Source organism: Palaemon carinicauda, unplaced genomic scaffold (genome assembly GCF_036898095.1).
Source record: "Palaemon carinicauda isolate YSFRI2023 unplaced genomic scaffold, ASM3689809v2 scaffold1595, whole genome shotgun sequence".
NCBI classification, from domain to species: Eukaryota; Metazoa; Arthropoda; class Malacostraca; order Decapoda; family Palaemonidae; genus Palaemon; species Palaemon carinicauda.
Genome location: NW_027169142.1, coordinates 755 through 18590, shown reverse-complemented (window position 1 = coordinate 18590; position 17836 = coordinate 755). Strand labels below are relative to the sequence as shown.

Here is a 17836-nt window from a genome sequence, read left to right as displayed (position 1 = left end):
TGGAAATTTCCCAAAGGGTTAAGCCACGAAATACAACAATTTAAGACTACCTCTCAAGCTAGAGAGAATATGGGCCACTGTTCCATGAAAAAGATTGGAGTAATATCCAGGTCAATTTACCCCAAGACTGGTCCAAATTGTACGCAGCGTGTGATGCCCTGTATGTACAGGTATACATAAAATGCATCATGCACTGTGTACCTATTGGTCATTACACTTTTTCATCATAAAAGACATTAACTTGAATTTTTTTTTTTAAAGAGAATAATAGAGTATGGGAAAAGAAAGTAGAAAGAAAATGAGTGTGACTAAAACAAGTAATAATAATAATAATAATAATAATAATAATAATAATAATAATAATAATAATGTTTATTGGACAAAAAATATTTACATACAAAGATTTACAAAAAGAAAAAAAAAAAAAAGACTCAGTCCAAGCCCATGTGGAGCAGAGCTCTTCAGGCAATAATACAACTAAAATAATATCATCAATTAAGAAAAAATAAAAAATAAAGTAAATATGGATATAGATATACAAAATGTACGCATACATATACATAATCATATGTATACAAATAGATACATATAAATGAGATTCCTAGTCTAAAAATAAATGGAAATGCATATTTATATGATAAAGGAGGATGGTATATACAGTGGAACCTCTACATACGAATTTAATCCGTTCCAGAACCAACTTCGGATGTAGAAAATGTTCGGATGTCAAAACGAATTTTCCCATAAGAATACATGGTAATTCATTTTATTCGTTCCTCAGCCTAAAAACCCATGATAAATCCTTAATAAATGGCTACACATAATTACACATAACAATAACATAACTGCATAATATGAAAGAAGCATGTAAAAAAGATAATTATAAAGAAATAATGAATAAAAAATGTGTTTTATTGCCACTTACCTTAGAGACAGGCCAACGCAGGTGTAGGATTTGCTACCCAGGAGGAGACGGACGATCGGTGAGAAGGTAGACATGGTGTTAACATGTTCTTTAAATAAATACTCTCTCTCACTCTCTCTCTCTCTCTCTCTCTCTCTCTCTCTCTCTCTCTCTCTCTCTCGTTCTTTATCACTGTTAGTGTTAGAGACGCCTATTAATCTTTTTTTCTGAGAGAGAGAGAGAGAGAGAGAGAGAGAGAGAGAGAGAGAGAGAGAGAGAGAGAGAGATTAAACAAAAATGAGATTAAACAAAAATGTGTTGTGTACATATGATTTTTTAACAGCGTTAACGAGTTGAAAGACAGTTAAATGTAACTAAAAATGTTATTTTTATTAATAAAATAAATTTTTGAATATACTTACCCGATAATCATGTAGCTGTCAACTCCGTTGCCCGACAGAATTCTATGGAGGGATACGCCAGCTATCACAATACTAGAAGGGGGTGTACTTACCAGCGCCACCTGTGGCCAGGTACTCAATCATTTGTTGTTTACACCTCCTCAATTATTCCTCGGTCCACTGGTTCTCTCTGGGGAGGAAAGGGAGGGTCGATTAAATCATGATTATCGGGTAAGTATATTCAAAAATTTATTTTATTAATAAAAATAACATTTTTCAATATTAAACTTACCCGATAATCATGTAGCTGATTCACACCCAGGGAGGTGGGTGAAAACCAGTGTACATGATTAAAGGATAGCTAAGTATCCCCAAATTTCATATAACAGTTATCTCAAATAACAATGAAATAATAAGTACCTGGTAAGGAAGTCGAATAGAACCGTTACTCTGCCTTTTATTTAAAGTTCGTCTTCCTTACTGAGCGCAGCGTTCCTCTTGGAGGCTGAATCAACCCAAAGGTGCCAAAGTACAAGGGGTTGCAACCCTACTAAAGGACCTCTACCAAACCTTTAACCCAGGCGCTTCTCAAGAATGAATAGACCACCCGCCAAATCCAAGGATGCGGAAGGCTTCTTAGCCTACCGTAACAACCATAAAAACAACAACAAAAGTATTCAAGAGAAAGGTTAAAAAGGTTATGGGATTATGGGAATGTAGTGGCTGAGCCCTCACCTACTACTGCACTCGCTGCTACGAATGGTCCCAGGGTGTAGCAGTTCTCGTAAAGAGACTGGACATCTTTCAGATAAAATGATGCAAACACTGACTTGCTCCTCCAATAGGTTGCATCCATAATGCTCTGCAGAGAACGGTTTTTATTAAAGGCCAACGAAGTAGCAACAGCTCTTACTTCGTGGGTCCTTACCTTCAGCAACGCAAGGTCTTCCTCCTTTAAGTGAGAATGTGCTTCTCTGATCAGAAGCCTTATATAGTACGAAAGCCCATTCTTGGACATGGGTCTCGAGGGTTTCTTGATGGCACACCATAAGGCTTCTGACTGTCCTCGAATAGGTTTAGACCTCTTCAGATAATATTTGAGAGCTCTGACAGGGCAAAGAACTCTCTCTAGTTCGTTACCTACCATGTTGGAGAGGCTAGGTATTTCGAACGATCTAGGCCAAGGACGTGAAGGAAGTTCGTTCTTTGCTAGGAATCCAAGCTGAAAAGAACATGTAGCTGATTCGGTTGTGAAACCAATGTTCTTGCTGAAGGCATGAACCTCACTGACTCTCTTAGCTGTTGCAAGGCAAACGAGAAAAGCAGTCTTGAGGGTAAGATCCTTGAAGGAAGCTGACTGGAGAGGTTCGAACCTAGATGTCATAAGGAACCTTAAGACTACGTCCAGATTCCAGCCTGGAGTGGAAAGACGACGTTCTTTAGACGTCTCAAAAGACTTGAGAATGTCTTGAAGGTCCTTGTTGGAAGACAGGTCCAAACCCCTGTGGCGGAGGACTGAGGCCAACATGCTCCTATACCCTTTAATTGTAGAAGTAGAAAGGGATCTCTCATTCCTAAGATGAATAAGGAAGTCAGCTATTTGGATCACAGAGGTATTGGTAGAGGATATTGAATTGGCTCTACACCAGCTTCGGAAGACCTCCCACTTAGACTGGTAGACTCTACGAGTGGAAATTCTTCTAGCTCTGGCAATCGCACTGGCTGCCTCCTTCGAAAAGCCTCTAGCTCTAGCGAATCTTTCGACAGTCTGAAGGCAGTCAGTCGAAGAGCGTGGAGGTTTGGGTGCAACCTGTCTACGTGTGGTTGACGTAGAAGGTCCACTCTTAGAGGTAGAGTCCTGGGGAAGTCGACTAGCCATTGACGTACCTCTGTGTACCATTCTCTTGCAGGCCAAAGGGGAGCAACCAGCGTCAGCCGTGTCCCTTCGTGCGAGACGAATTTCTGCAGAACTTTGTTTATAATCTTGAACGGAGGGAATGCGTACAGGTCGAGATGGGACCAGTTCAGAAGGAAAGCATCTACATGAACCGCTGCAGGGTCTGGAACAGGGGAACAATAAAGCGGAAGTCTCTTGGTGATGGAGGTGGCAAACAGGTCTATGGTAGGTTGACCCCACAACGTCCAAAGTCTGTTGCACACACTCTTGTGGAGGGTCCATTCCGTGGGAATGACCTGATTCCTTCTGCTGAGGCGATCCGCTGAAACATTCATATCGCCCTGGATGAACCTCGTGACCAGAGAGAGGTTTAGACCTCTTGACCAAATGAGGAGGTCCCTTGCAATCTCGTAAAGGCTCCTCGAATGGGTCCCTCCTTGCTTGGAGATGTAAGCCAAGGCTGTGGTGTTGTCTGAATTCACCTCCACCACTTTGCCTAGCAGGAGGGACTTGAAGTTCAACAGGGCAAGATGGACTGCTAACAGTTCCTTGCAATTGATGTGGAGTAATCCTTGTTCCTTGTTCCACACTCCTGAGCATTCCCGTCCGTCCAAGGTCGCACCCCAGCCCGAGTCCGATGCATCCGAGAAGAGAAGAAGATGGGGGGTCTGGATGGCCAATGATAGACCCTCCTTGAGAAGAAGATTGTGCTTCCACCACCGGAGAGTGGTCTTCATCTCTTGGTTGATAGGGATAGAGACTGCTTCTAGAGTCGAGCCCTTGTCCCAATGAGCTGCAAGATGGAATTGAAGAGGGCGGAGGTGGAGTCTCCCCAGCTCGACAAACAGGGCCAGAGATGAGAGGGTCCCTGTGAGACTCATCCACTGTCTCACTGAGCAATTGCTCCTCTTCAGCATGCTCATGATGCACTGTAGGGCTTGGTTTATCCTGGGGGCCGATGGAAAAGCCCGAAAATCCCGACTCTGAATCTCCATTCCCAGGTACACAATGGATTGGGAGGGAATGAGTTGAGATTTCTCTAAATTGACTAATAGACCTAGGTCTCTGATTAGATCTAAAGTCCAAGAGAGGTTCTCCAGACAACGACGACTCGTGGAGGCTCTCAACAGCCAGTCGTCTAGGTAGAGGGAGGCTCTGATGTTCGATAAGTGCAGGAATTTCGCTACATTCCTCATCAGATGAGTAAAGACCATAGGAGCTGTGCTTAGGCCAAAACACAGGGCTTGGAACTGATAGACAACCTTTCCGAAAACGAATCTCAGGAAAGGTTGGGAGTCTGGATGAATGGGAACGTGAAAGTATGCATCTTTCAAGTCCAATGAGACCATCCAGTCCTCCTGTCTGACCGCTGCTAAGACCGACTTGGTCGTCTCCATTGTGAACGTCTGCTTGGTGACATACTCGTTGAGAGAGCTGACGTCCAGCACCGGTCTCCAACCTCCTGTCTTTTTGGCCACAAGAAAGAGACGGTTGTAGAAGCCCGGGGATTGATGGTCCCGGACTATAACCACTGCCTTCTTCTGCACAAGTAGCGACACCTCCTGTTGCAATGCTAGCCTCTTGTCCTCTTCTTTGTAGTTGGGAGAGAGGTTGATGGGCGATGTGGTCAGAGGCGGTTTGAGGCAGAATGGAATCCTGTAACCGTACCTCAGCCAACTGACAGACTGTGCGTCTGCACCTCTCTTCTCCCAGGCTTGCCAGAAGATCTTGAGCCTGGCACCTACTGTTGTCTGGAGAATCTGAGAGTCAGTGTTTTCCCTTGGATGTCCTGGGTCCTTTCTCAGACTTGCCCCTGTGAGAGTCTGGACGGGAGCTTCCTCGGCTGGGGGCTCTACCACGAAAGGGCGGTATGAACCTAGTGGCCGGGGTATCAGCCACTGGAGAGCGATAAGTCTTGGGGACAGAGGTGGTAACCTTAGACTTACGAGCCGATGAAGCTACAAGATCGTGCGTGTCCTTCTGAATCAGGGCAGCCGACAAGTCCTTAACTAGCTCCTCTGGAAAGAGGAACTTAGAGAGTGGAGCAAAAAGGAGCTGAGACCGCTGGCACGGTGTAATGCTGGCTGAGAGGAAGGAACACAGTTGTTCTCTTTTCTTCAACACCCCTGATACAAATAACGACGCTAGCTCACCCGATCCATCCCTGATAGCCTTATCCATGCAGGACATAATTAACATGGCAGAGTCTTTGTCCGCAGGAGATGTTTTCTTGCTGAGGGCTCCCAGGCACCAGTCGAGAAAATTGAACATCTCGAAAGCTCTGAACAACCCTTTCAGAAGATGATCCAGGTCTGAGAAGGTCCAACAAACCTTCGAGCGTCTCATCGCAGTCCTCCTAGGCGAGTCCACCAGACTTGAGAAGTCAGCCTGGGCAGAGGCAGGAACTCCCAAGCCTGGTGCTTCCCCTGTGGCATACCAAACGCAACCTTTCGATGCGAGCTTCGTTGGAGGGAACATGAAGGAAGTCTTGCCCAGGTGTTGTTTAGACTGAAGCCAATCCCCTAAGATCCTTAAGGCCCTCTTAGAGGATCTAGCTAGGACAAGCTTAGTATAGCACGACTTAGCTTGTTGCACGCCTAGCGAAAACTCAGATGGAGGAGAGCGGGGAACAGCAGAGACGAAGTGGTCAGGGTAAAGCTCCCTGAGTAGAGCCAAGACCTTTCTAAAATCAACAGACAATGGAGAAGGCTTAGACTCCTCCACGTCTGATGAGGGATCAAGATGTGCCTCCTCATCATCCGACACTTCATCAGCAGAAGGTAGCGAAGCAAAAGGACCAGAATGCTGAACCGCAGAGTCAGAATGGGTAGGAACAACAGCAGAGGTTTCCTCAACTTGAGGGAAAACCTGAGGTTCAGACTGCATAGGTTGAACAACAGTCGGAGCAGAAGGCAGGTGCAAGGGTGAAGGAGGTTGACTCCTAGCAAGAGTTGCACCCAAGGAATGCACCAGCTGAACGGAGGACGGAGGCGGAGTAGACCGTTCCTGTTCCTGTGGTATGAGTGGAGCGTGAAGAGACCGAGGCTGTGCAGAACAAGGTAAAGTTCCCGCAAGCAGAGACGTCTGAGGAGCAGGATCAGGGTGCACGGGTAGAGCTCGGTGCAGCAACTGAGGAGACTGACTCACAGGTGGAAGAGGTTGTTGTACCTCCACCGAGAGTTGCACCGCCGGTGGAGCAGCCAGGGGAGGAGGAGGAAGAGTGGAGTAATCCTCCTGATCCCAAACCGAAGGTTGCCTTAAAGAAGGCTGATGCTGAACAACACTGGGAACAGTGAACACAGAAAGTGGTTCAACATCGTATGCCTGGCAGATGGAGCTGCGACTGGGTGCAGCGAGTGCAGGCGGGTGCAGCACAGGCTGAACGGGTGCAGGAGGTTGGTGCACCACCGGTGCAGGCGGGTGCAGCACAGGCTGAACGGGTGCAGGAGGTAGGTGCACCACCGGTGCAGGCGGGTGCAGCACAGGCTGAACGGGTGCAGGAGGTTGGTGCACCACAGGTGCAGGAGGAGCAACACTCTCAGCACGACACTCACGCATCAGGTCCGAAAGCTGAGCTTGCATGGACTGAAGCATAGACCACTTGGGATCAGCAGAGACAGTAGCAGACTGAGGTAAAGCCATAACAGTGGTTGCACCACCGGTGCAGCTCTGTTGTACCTTACTCCTCTTGGGCGGAGTACAGTCGCTAGATGACTGAGGCGAGTCAGAGCTGAGCCAACGACTGCAACCTGGCTGAGCACTCGAGGGCTGGACTCTGCGTTTAAGCGGTCTAGAGACCTGAGACCAACGTTTCTTCCCCGAGAGAAGATCAGCGGACGAGCGGAAGACGGGCTCAATCGTCTGCAAGTGGAAGTGACGGTCTGTGGAAGACACGCCCGCAACCACTGAGGATAATTCTGTGCGCCTAACAAGGCCTGCCGAACCCTTATGCCCTTCGACATTGCTTCTCCCCTGGGCTTGGGAGCTTGCAAGAGGTCCCGGACTGGGAGAACGACTGGCTCGCACAGAAAAATCCCCACGCACCACACTGGCACTAACACTAGTACAAGGCACTGCACCGACACTAGCACTCGTCACAGCACTGGCACTAACTTCACCCACTGCACTCTTGGCCTTCAACTCTTTCACTTCGGCCATCAGAGACTTATGGTCACTTACCACTGACTCTACCTTATCGCCTAAAGCCTGAATAGCGCGTAAAACCACTGACATATCAGGCGGAGGGCACACAGTAGGATCGGGGGTAGCCACTACAGGGGTAGGATCAGGTTGGGGATCATGAGATGAGGAAAATAAAGAAGAGTGAGAAGAACTCCTCCTAGCTCTAATTCTCTCTAACTTAGAAGAATACTTTAAAAGTCGGACAAAATCCAATTCCGAAAGTCCGGCGCATTCCTCACATCGATTTTCTAACTGACAGGGTCTGTCCCTACAGTCAGAACAAGCGGTGTGAGGATCTACCGAGACCTTCGGAATACGTCTATTGCAAGACCTACATCGTCTATGGGAGGGGGCTTGCGAAATGTCAGACATTTTGTTTTCAAGAGAAGTCAAAGGGAGATCCAAAAAACAAGCAAAAATTCGTTAACCGTTAAACTGAATTAAATAAAAGCTATCTAGCTAATATCAGAAGGTTTCTAGTAATGCGACAGCCGTAAATCAAAGAGAATACATCACCAAATAAGCGAGAATAAACTCGAAGACCATAAGCGTATCCCAGAACGTCTAGCCGGAGGCACGACAGAGGAATAATTGAGGAGGTGTAAACAACAAATGATTGAGTACCTGGCCACAGGTGGCGCTGGTAAGTACACCCCCTTCTAGTATTGTGATAGCTGGCGTATCCCTCCATAGAATTCTGTCGGGCAACGGAGTTGACAGCTACATGATTATCGGGTAAGTTTAATATTGAAAAAAACAATATTAGCGAATCTGAATTCCTTTATTAACTAAAACAAATATTGATACAAACACACTTCGTGTGCGTATGCGCAAACACACACACACACGCACAAGGAGACACGATCGGTAAGGAGGTAGAGATGGTGCCTGCGATAACATACTGTAACTTACACTATGGAAATTTTAATCTAACTAAGCTTATTTATTTTTTTATTTTATTTTTATATTTCATATTTTTTAAATTTTTTTCTTTTGATTTTTTATTTTCATCACTTTCAGTGACGAGTTACGGTATGTTATCGCAGTCACCATCTCTACCTCCTCCCTGACCGTCTCTCTTACTGCGTAGCAAAATTCTTGCACCTGTGTGTGTGTTTGTGCATACGCACACGAGTGTGTTTGTATCAATATTTGTTTTAGTTAATAAAGGAATTCAGATTAGCTGTTATTACTTTCTTAGTTTCATTTAATTGTTTTTCAACTCGTTGACGCTGTTAAAAATCATATGTACTCTAAACCCATTTTATCTCTCTCTCTCTCAGAAAAAAATAATAGACGTAGACGTATTTAACACTACAACAGGGAAGAAGAACGAGAGAGAGAGAGAGAGAGAGAGAGAGAGAGAGAGAGAGAGAGAGAGAGAGAGAGAGAGAGAGATTTTATTTAAAGAACATGTTAATGCTATGTTTAGAGAGAAACAGAAAAAGAGAGAAGTCTTATTTAAAAGAGCTTGTTAATGCTATCATGGTTTTCTTTGCTTCACTTTTTTCTTTCTTTCTGTTCATCACGCTGGCCCTTCTCACAAATGATCGTTGCCAACAATCTCTTTGTCCTTTATCCCTATCAATAAAAGGCGCTCTATCTCTTCCAGGGTATTGCTACGATGTCTTGTAATAATGGTGATCCCCTTCGATGGTTATTTGCTTTAATGGCTGCCTTCAGCTTGATGATTCTCGAGATCATAGGCCTATTCCGGCCATATTGTTTAGCCATACAGTATCACTCACACGCACACTGCTCTCATTTTTTCTATAATTTCTTGCTTCAATTCTAATGAAAGAATTGCCTTCTTCCTGTACTGAAACTTAGCTTCTTAGGCACCATGATTATAGGTAAAATCCAAAAGGAAATGTGAGAAAAGAATAAAATAAGCACTGTTAATAACAGACCAAATCAGAGGACAACCACATGATACACACAAGAACAGAGAACTGAGCACTCGACGCTCAATGGCGTAATGTTTACTTCGTGAGTCGAAATAAAATTCAGGTGTTGAGTAAAAAATTTGCTCGAATTTTACTTCGGATGTTGGAAAATTCGGATGTAGATACGTTCGGATGTAGAGGTTCCACTGTACATTGAAAAATTGTATATATTAAGCAAAAAACTCAGTCAAAAACAAAACAAAAAAAGAAAGGTACAACAAAAGAAATATGATCCAGCTATATAGCAGATGCTTTAAATGATATAGAAAAGTAAGTTAACTAGGAAAAATTATTGTAGCTCATTTGATTTATTTGAAGTGATATAATTCAATAATCACTACTGTAGTGCTGTTTATCAAGAATATGTCATTTCATTGCTTTTAGTTTTTATGGGTAACTGAAAAGTAATTGCTTTATGTGGGTAACAATTGTATGTAGTGCAACAATAAGGAAAGAATGGAAACACATGTACAACATGAAAGGTTCACTATATGATTTAGTACTGTATTACAAAGGCTATGCACATGTAATACAGCATTATTCAAGTGTACCTTTCACTGCTACCTCTCCTCCAAAGGAGTTTCAAAAAGACCAGCTAGAACACGTAAAGGTTCCAGTCAAACACCGACTACCCCCTCCCCCCAAAGGTCTAAAGGTAAACCATCCACAGTAAGTCCAGCAATGATGACCCATAAATTCTTCCCAGAGGACAACCAGGCAGAGGGCCAAAGGTGATAAGAAATGTAATGGACAGTGTTTTCCATATCATGACTGAAGATGGTTAAGGCATTTGAAAAAATAATGAAAGAAAAAGAAAAGAAAGAATCAAGCAAAAAGATATTGAAACCAATGGGCAGGAATGGTTCAATAACACGAAGAAAGAGGAATAAAGTACAAACAGATACAGATGATGAAGAGAGAGAACTAGCAAAAACAACAAGAAAGAAAGGTTCTGTAACAGCAAAAGAGGAAACGAGTTGGAAAAAATACAAGGGATGAAGATGCTATACTTGAAGACAGAACTAAATAGAGATAAGGCAGTAGTAGGGCCTTCCTATGCTAGTAGAACAATCATTAAATGACGAAGTCTTGAAGTAGCACGATAGTTCAGATGAGAGCTTTGATTATGAAAGAGACAACTTTGATTTTGACATTACCCTTGAGGAACCCATAGAAAATTCTTGGGTTGGAGTAAAAGAAGAAAAATAAATATCGTCTAGCAAAGGTAGAAAGGCATCCTCCTTTGAGGTCTACATTGCCAGAGTCTTAAAGGTAGATGAAGGTGGCTATGAAGTGTCATTTCTGAAAGGAAAAAGTGCTGGCTTTTACATAATGCCAGAAATGGAAGTAGTGTCCTATCCACATCACCGAGACGAGTTAGTTGTTCTTGGAAACCCAGAACAAGTATATAGAAATCGTTTATATGGATTTTTATATCCATCTATTATAAAAACAATACTTGTCTCCCACTTCGCTAATGATTTTCTAGTTCATTTTCAAACTATCCAAAGAATTTCAGTCATAATGTGCTAGTATAAAGGGATTTTGACGAAGGAAAAATCTATTTCTTGGAAGAGGCCTGTGATGCCCGGAGAAAAGGTCCTTCTTTACACTTTTCTAATATAAATCTTCCAAATATACTAGAGAAAGATAAAAGCATGGAATGCAGAGGTTACAACCCTCGCGCGATCACCTTGTAGGTGTCATGTATTTAACAAGGGCGTGTGAAAACCACTATTCACAGGCTGTCTTCCATTTAGATAATCCCTTCATCAATGGGGAGGGCCGTGACAGGCCCTAGAGAACACAGTTGGACTACCCCACCGACACCTACCACGCACGCTCTCTAGGACATCCTTCTGTTTTGGACTTGCCCGCTAAGTCGATAGTGTTTTTTATTGTATTTAGTTAATATACCACATTGATTTCCATGGGAAGTGGCAAAGAATTCTCAGGTCAAACAATACTATTATTTTTTTTACTCTATAGATAACTATGCGGATATTTCTTGTATTCTAGTAAAGTAGAAGTTTGCTAATTTTTCTTTCAAAACCCCTTTTGTTTGTGTGAAAAGTTAATCTCATATTGTTGCTAGGTGTATAATTAAAATAGAGGTGATACTTCAAAGAATATGATATAATACAGTACCATGTTTTGTTGAAAAAAAAAATACAATTTTTTTTCCTATTTTTTTTCTCTGACTGTACTCTACATTTTTCATATGTATAAGCCTTCCCCTACACATACATTATCAAGTATATCTATTTTGTATTATGTATTCATGTTACTCGAGCAATAAATTTCAGCTACAAGATGGAAACATGTTATTCACATATTTTGCTTTTTCATGATTTTTTCCAAGAAATTTCACATGGAAGCCGTTATAAAGCAAACGAAACTCTTTGAATCATAGGCGAGCAAATAAAGCATTGAATAAAGTCTAGCATATCCAAAGGAGGCTTGTGTAGCAAGAACAACCTAAGAGATAAGAGTGAAAGAGTACCTATTGGACAGGGGAGCGTACACATTGGGCATGCCTTGATAATAGGTGCGCACCAAATTTCAAGACCATTTTTTCAGCATGGGTTTGCAATATGTTATTTTTATAACAAAATAAATTTTTGAATATACTTACCCGGTGATTATATAAGCTGCAGCTCTGCTGCTCGACAGAAAACTCTACGTTCAAAATCCGCCAGCGATCGCTATGCAGGTAGGGGGTGTACATCAACAGCGCCATCTGTCGTGCAGGTACTCAGTACTCAATGTAAACACAGAACTCAATTTTCTCCTCGGTCCACTGGGTCTCTATAGGGGAGGAAGGGAGGGTCCTTTAATATATAATCACCGGGTAAGTATATTCAAAAATTTATTTTATTATAAAAATAACATTTTTCAATATTAAACTTAGCCGGTGATTATATAAGCTGATTCACACCCAGGGGGGTGGGTAGAGACCAGCAATAAATGTTTACATTATTTTGAGCTAAGGATTTTTTATTTCATTTTAGCAGTTATTCAAAATAACAAACATAAAATAAATAAGTACCTGGTAAGGAAGTCGACTTGAACAATTACTCTGCCTTTTTAAGTACGTCTTCCTTACGGAGCCTCGCGATCCTCTTAGGATGCTGAGCGACCCCTGGGAGCTGAAGTATCAAGGGTTGCAACCCATACTACAGGACCTCATCAAAACCTCTAATCTAGGCGCTTCTCAAGAAAAGAATTTGACCACCCGCCAAATCAACCAGGATGCGAAAGGCTTCTTAGCCTTCCGGACAACCCAAAAACAACAATAAAAAACATTTCAAGAGAAAGATTAAAAAGGTTATGGAATTAGGGGAATGTAGTGGTTGAGCCCTCACCCACTACTGCACTCGCTGCTACGAATGGTCCCAGGGTGTAGCAGTTCTCGTAAAGAGACTGGACATCTTTAAGATAAAAAGACGCGAACACTGACTTGCTTCTCCAATAGGTTGCGTCCATTATACTCTGCAGAGATCTATTTTGTTTAAAGCCCACTGAAGTTGCGACAGCTCTAACTTCATGTGTCCTTACCTTCAGCAAAGCTTGGTCTTCCTCACTCAGATGGGAATGAGCTTCTCGTATCAACAGTCTGATATAATAGGATAAGGCATTCTTTGACATAGGCAAAGAAGGTTTCTTAATAGAACACCATAAAGCTTCTGACTGTCCTCGTAAAGGTTTAGTTTGTCTTAAATAGAACTTAAGAGCTCTAACAGGGCATAAGACTCTTTCTAGTTCATTTCCAACCATATTTGAAAGGCTTGGAATATCGAACGATTTCGGCCAAGGACGAGAAGGTAGCTCGTTTTTGGCTAGAAAACCAAGCTGTAAGGAACATGTAGCCGTTTCAGATGAAAATCCGATGTTCCTGCTGAAGGCGTGAATCTCACTGACTCTTTTAGCTGTGGCCAAGCAAACCAGGAAAAGTGTCTTTAAAGTGAGATCTTTAAAGGAGGCTGATTGTAGTGGCTCGAACCTTTCTGACATAAGGAATCTTAGTACCACGTCTAAATTCCAACCAGGTGTAGCCAAACGACGCTCCTTCGTGGTCTCAAAAGACTTAAGGAGGTCCTGTAGATCTTTGTTGTTGGAAAGATCTAAGCCTCTGTGACGGAAGACTGATGCCAACATGCTTCTGTAACCTTTGATAGTGGGAGCTGAAAGAGATCTTTCTTTCCTCAGGTATAATAGGAAGTCAGCTATTTGGGTTACAGAGGTACTGGTCGAGGATACTGAAACTGACTTGCACCAGTTTCGGAAGACTTCCCACTTCGACTGGTAGACTCTAAGAGTGGATGTCCTCCTTGCTCTATCAATCGCCCTGGCTGCCTCCTTCGAAAAGCCTCTAGCTCTAGAGAGTCTTTCGATAGTCTGAAGGCAGTCAGACGAAGAGCGTGGAGGCCTTGGTGTACCTTCTTTACGTGTGGCTGACGTAGAAGGTCCACCCTTAGAGGAAGAGTTCTGGGAACGTCCACTAGCCATTGAAGTAACTCGGTGAACCATTCTCTCGCGGGCCAGAGGGGAGCAACTAACGTCAACCTTGTCCCTTCGTGAGAGGCGAACTTCTGCAGTACCTTGTTGACAATCTTGAACGGGGGGAATGCATATAGGTCTAGATGTGACCAATCTAGTAGAAAGGCATCTATATGAACTGCTGCTGGGTCCGGGATTGGTGAGCAATATATTGGGAGCCTCTTGGTCATCGAGGTTGCGAAGAGATCTATGGTAGGCTGGCCCCATGTGGCCCACAGTCTCTTGCACACATCCTTGTGTAGGGTCCATTCTGTTGGAATGATTTGTCCCTTCCGACTGAGGCAATCTGCCATGACATTCAAGTTGCCTTGGATGAACCTCGTTACTAGAGAAAGGTTTAGATCTTTTGACCAGGTGAGGAGGTCCCTTGCGATCTCGTACAACGTCATAGAATGGGTCCCTCCTTGCTTGGAGATGTACGCCAAAGCCGTGGTATTGTCCGAGTTCACCTCCACCACTTTGCCTTGAAGGAGGGACTTGAAGCTTTTCAAGGCCAGATGAACTGCCAGTAGCTCCTTGCAGTTGATATGTAACGTTCTTTGATGCGAGTTCCAAGTTCCCGAGCATTCCCGACCGTCTAATGTCGCACCCCAGCCCGTGTCCGATGCGTCCGAGAAGAGAACGTGGTTGGGGGTCTGAACAGCCAGGGCCAGACCCTCTCTGAGGCTGATACTGTCTTTCCACCAAGTCAGGGACGACTTCATCTTCTCGGAAATGGGGATCGAGACCGCTTCTAGCGTCTTGTCCTTTTTCCAGTAAACAGCTAGGTGAAATTGAAGGGGACGGAGGTGTAGTCTCCCTAACGAAACGAACTGTTCCAGGGATGATAGCGTCCCTATCAGACTCATCCACTGTCTGACTGAACATCGTTCCTTCTTCAGCATGTTCTGGATGCATACCTGGGCTTGACTTGTTCTGGGGGCCGACGGAAAAGCCCGAAAAGCTTGACTGTGAATCTCCATCCCTAAATACACAATAGTTTGGGATGGGACCAGTTGAGACTTTTCCATATTGACCAGGAGACCCAATTCCTTGATCAGATCTAGAGTCCACTTTAGATTCTCCAGACAGCGACGACTGGAAGAGGCTCTTAGAAGCCAGTCGTCCAAATAGAGGGAGGCTCTGATGTCCGCTAAATGAAGAATTTGGCTATATTCCTCATCAGCCTCGTAAACACAAGAGGAGCTGTGCTTAGGCCAAAGCACAGGGCTTGAAATTGGTAGACAACCTTTTCGTAAACGAATCTCAGAAAAGGTTGGGAGTCTGGGTGGATGGGGACGTGAAAGTATGCGTCCCTTAGGTCTAAAGAGACCATCCAGTCTTCCTTTCTGACCGCTGCTAGAACGGACTTTGTGGTCTCCATGGCGAACGTCTGCTTTGTGACAAAGACATTCAGCGCACTGACGTCTAGCACCGGCCTCCACCCTCCTGTTTTCTTTACCACTAAGAAGAGACGGTTGTAGAAGCCCGGGGATTGATGGTCCCGGACTTTGACTACCGCTCCCTTTTCTAGTAAGAGAGACACCTCCTGCTTCAAAGCTCGTCTCTTGTCTTCCTCTCTGTACCTGGGAGAGAGATCGATGGGACACGTTGCTAGAGGGGGTTTGCGTACAAACGGGATCTTGTACCCTTCTCTGAGCAGCTTCACAGATTGTGCATCTGCGCCTCTTTTCTCCCAGGTCTGCCAGAAGTTCTTGAGTCTGGCTCCCACTGCTGTCTGAAGAATGAGGCAGTCAGACTCTGCCTTTAAAGGACTTGGTACCTTTCTTCTTCCCACGTCTCCCTTCGGCACGAGCACCTCCTCTGCTGGAGGCTCTGCCACGAAAGGGCGGAATGAATCTGGACGCTGGAGTGTCCATCCTGGGTCTTGACAAGGTAGGCAAAGGCGTGGCTTTGCGGGCAGAGGACGCAACCAGGTCATGGGTGTCCTTCTGAATCAAAGAGGCAGCAATCTCCTTAATCAAGTCCTCTGGAAAAAGGCACTTTGAGAGAGGAGCAAAAAGAAGTTCTGATCTCTGACACGGTGTTACTCCAGCTGACAGGAAAGAGCAAAGGTTCTCCCGTTTCTTGAGGACCCCGGATATGAACGAAGCCGCAAGCTCACTAGATCCGTCACGTATGGCCTTGTCCATGCAGGACATTATGAGCAAGGAAGATTCCTTGTCAGACGGGGAGATCTTCCTGCTCAAAGCTCCCAGACACCAGTCCAAAAAGTTAAAGACCTCGAAGGCTCTAAACACTCCTTTCAACAGATGGTCTAGGTCCGTAGGAGACCAGCATATCTTAGAGCATCTCATGGCTAGCCTGCGGGAAGAGTCTACCAGGCTTGAAAAGTCGCCCTGGTTAGAGGCAGGAACTCCCAAGCCGAGAACTTCTCCCGTGGCATACCAGACGCTCGATCTGGAAGAGAGTTTCGCAGGGGGAAACGTAAACGCTGTCTTCCCTAGGTTCTTTTTGGACTGCATCCAATCTCCTAAAACTCGTAAAGCTCTTTTGGACGAGCGGGCGAGTCGTAAAGGCAGGCGCGGATGACTGCGTACCTGAAGCAAACTCTGACGGAGGGGAGCGTGGAGCCGCAGACACAAACTGGTCCGGATACATCTCTTTGAACAGAGCAAGAACTTTTCTAAAGTCCAAAGAGGGTTGCGTGGTCTTGGGTTCGTCAAGGTCCGTATGTGGGTCATCAATGTGTGCCGCGTCGTCATCATCAGAGAGTCCATCATCTGAGAATTGAGGAGGAAGCGGCAAAGGAGTAGGAATCGGCTGGTCAGCTGAGTCCGGCAGCACGGGTGCACGCGTGACTGAACCGGACGCAACGTCATGGAACTGTTGCCCAGTCTGTGAACTAGCAACAACCATAGCAGCGCGGGGACACATAGCGTCTACTCCAGACTGTCTAGTCTGATGTGGGCGAGCAGAGGTAACCACACTGGGTTGCGGAGGTTGACGCACCGCGTCAAAACAAAACAACTTAGACTGTTGTTGTACCTCGCGAACGTCAACGGAAGGTTCCGTGCGTCGCTGAACGTCAACATGCGGCTGGCAGGGTACACTGGAACGCATGGGTGGCGGGACTCTCTCAGCTGGAGTGCGGCAGAAGGTCGCCTCAGCGTCCACAGGACGCACAACCGTGGGTGGTTGTAGGCTAGAGGTTGGTGCAGCGTCAACCTTCTCCGCACGAAAGTCCTGCATCAATGACGTTAACTGAGACTGCATGGTCTGCAGCAAAGACCACTTAGGGTCTACAGGAGCAGGTGCGGCAACAGACGGTGTGACTGCCTGATGCGGTACCGCTTTGCCTCTCTTAGGAGGTGAGCAGTCGTCGGAAGACTGCAGCGAGTCCGAACTGACCCAGTGGCTACAACTGGGCCGTTGGACTTGCGCGGAAGGGACCGACTTGCGCTTAAGAGGCCGCGAGACCTTGGTCCACGGTTTCTTACGAGAAACCTCTTCCGCAGACGAGGAATAAATGGGCTCTCTCGTTTTTGTGTGGGTGGGGCGATCTTGGGTAGATACGCCCGAAACCACGGAGGGAACGTCTGTTCGCTGATTAAAGCCTCTCGAATCCTTTGGTCGTACGACATTGCTTCTCCCCTGGACTTGGGAGCTTGCAAGAGGTCCCGGACTAGGAGGACGACAGGCACGAACAGACGAACCCTCAAGCGCAACACTATCCACAACACTATCACTCACTTTAACACTTCCCACTGCACTTTTACACTTCAGCTCCTTGACGTCTGCCATGAGCTGGTTACGGTCACTAGCCAAGGACTCGACTCTCTCACCCAGAGCTTGGATGGCACGCATCATATCTGCCATCGAAGGTTCTTGAGTGCTAGAAGGGGGATCAGGAGCAACCACTACAGGGGAAGGAATAGGTTGTGGGGCATGAGGAGAGGAAAATTCAACGGAGCGAGACGAACTTCTCCTGACTCTATCTCTCTCT

General features: G+C 45.2%; 1 pseudogene; it reads left to right on the top strand.

Moving 5' to 3' along the window:
* Positions 1-9558: 9558 nt before the first annotated feature.
* Positions 9559-11855, top strand: LOC137635669 (uncharacterized; annotated as a pseudogene).
* Positions 11856-17836: the final 5981 nt, after the last annotated feature.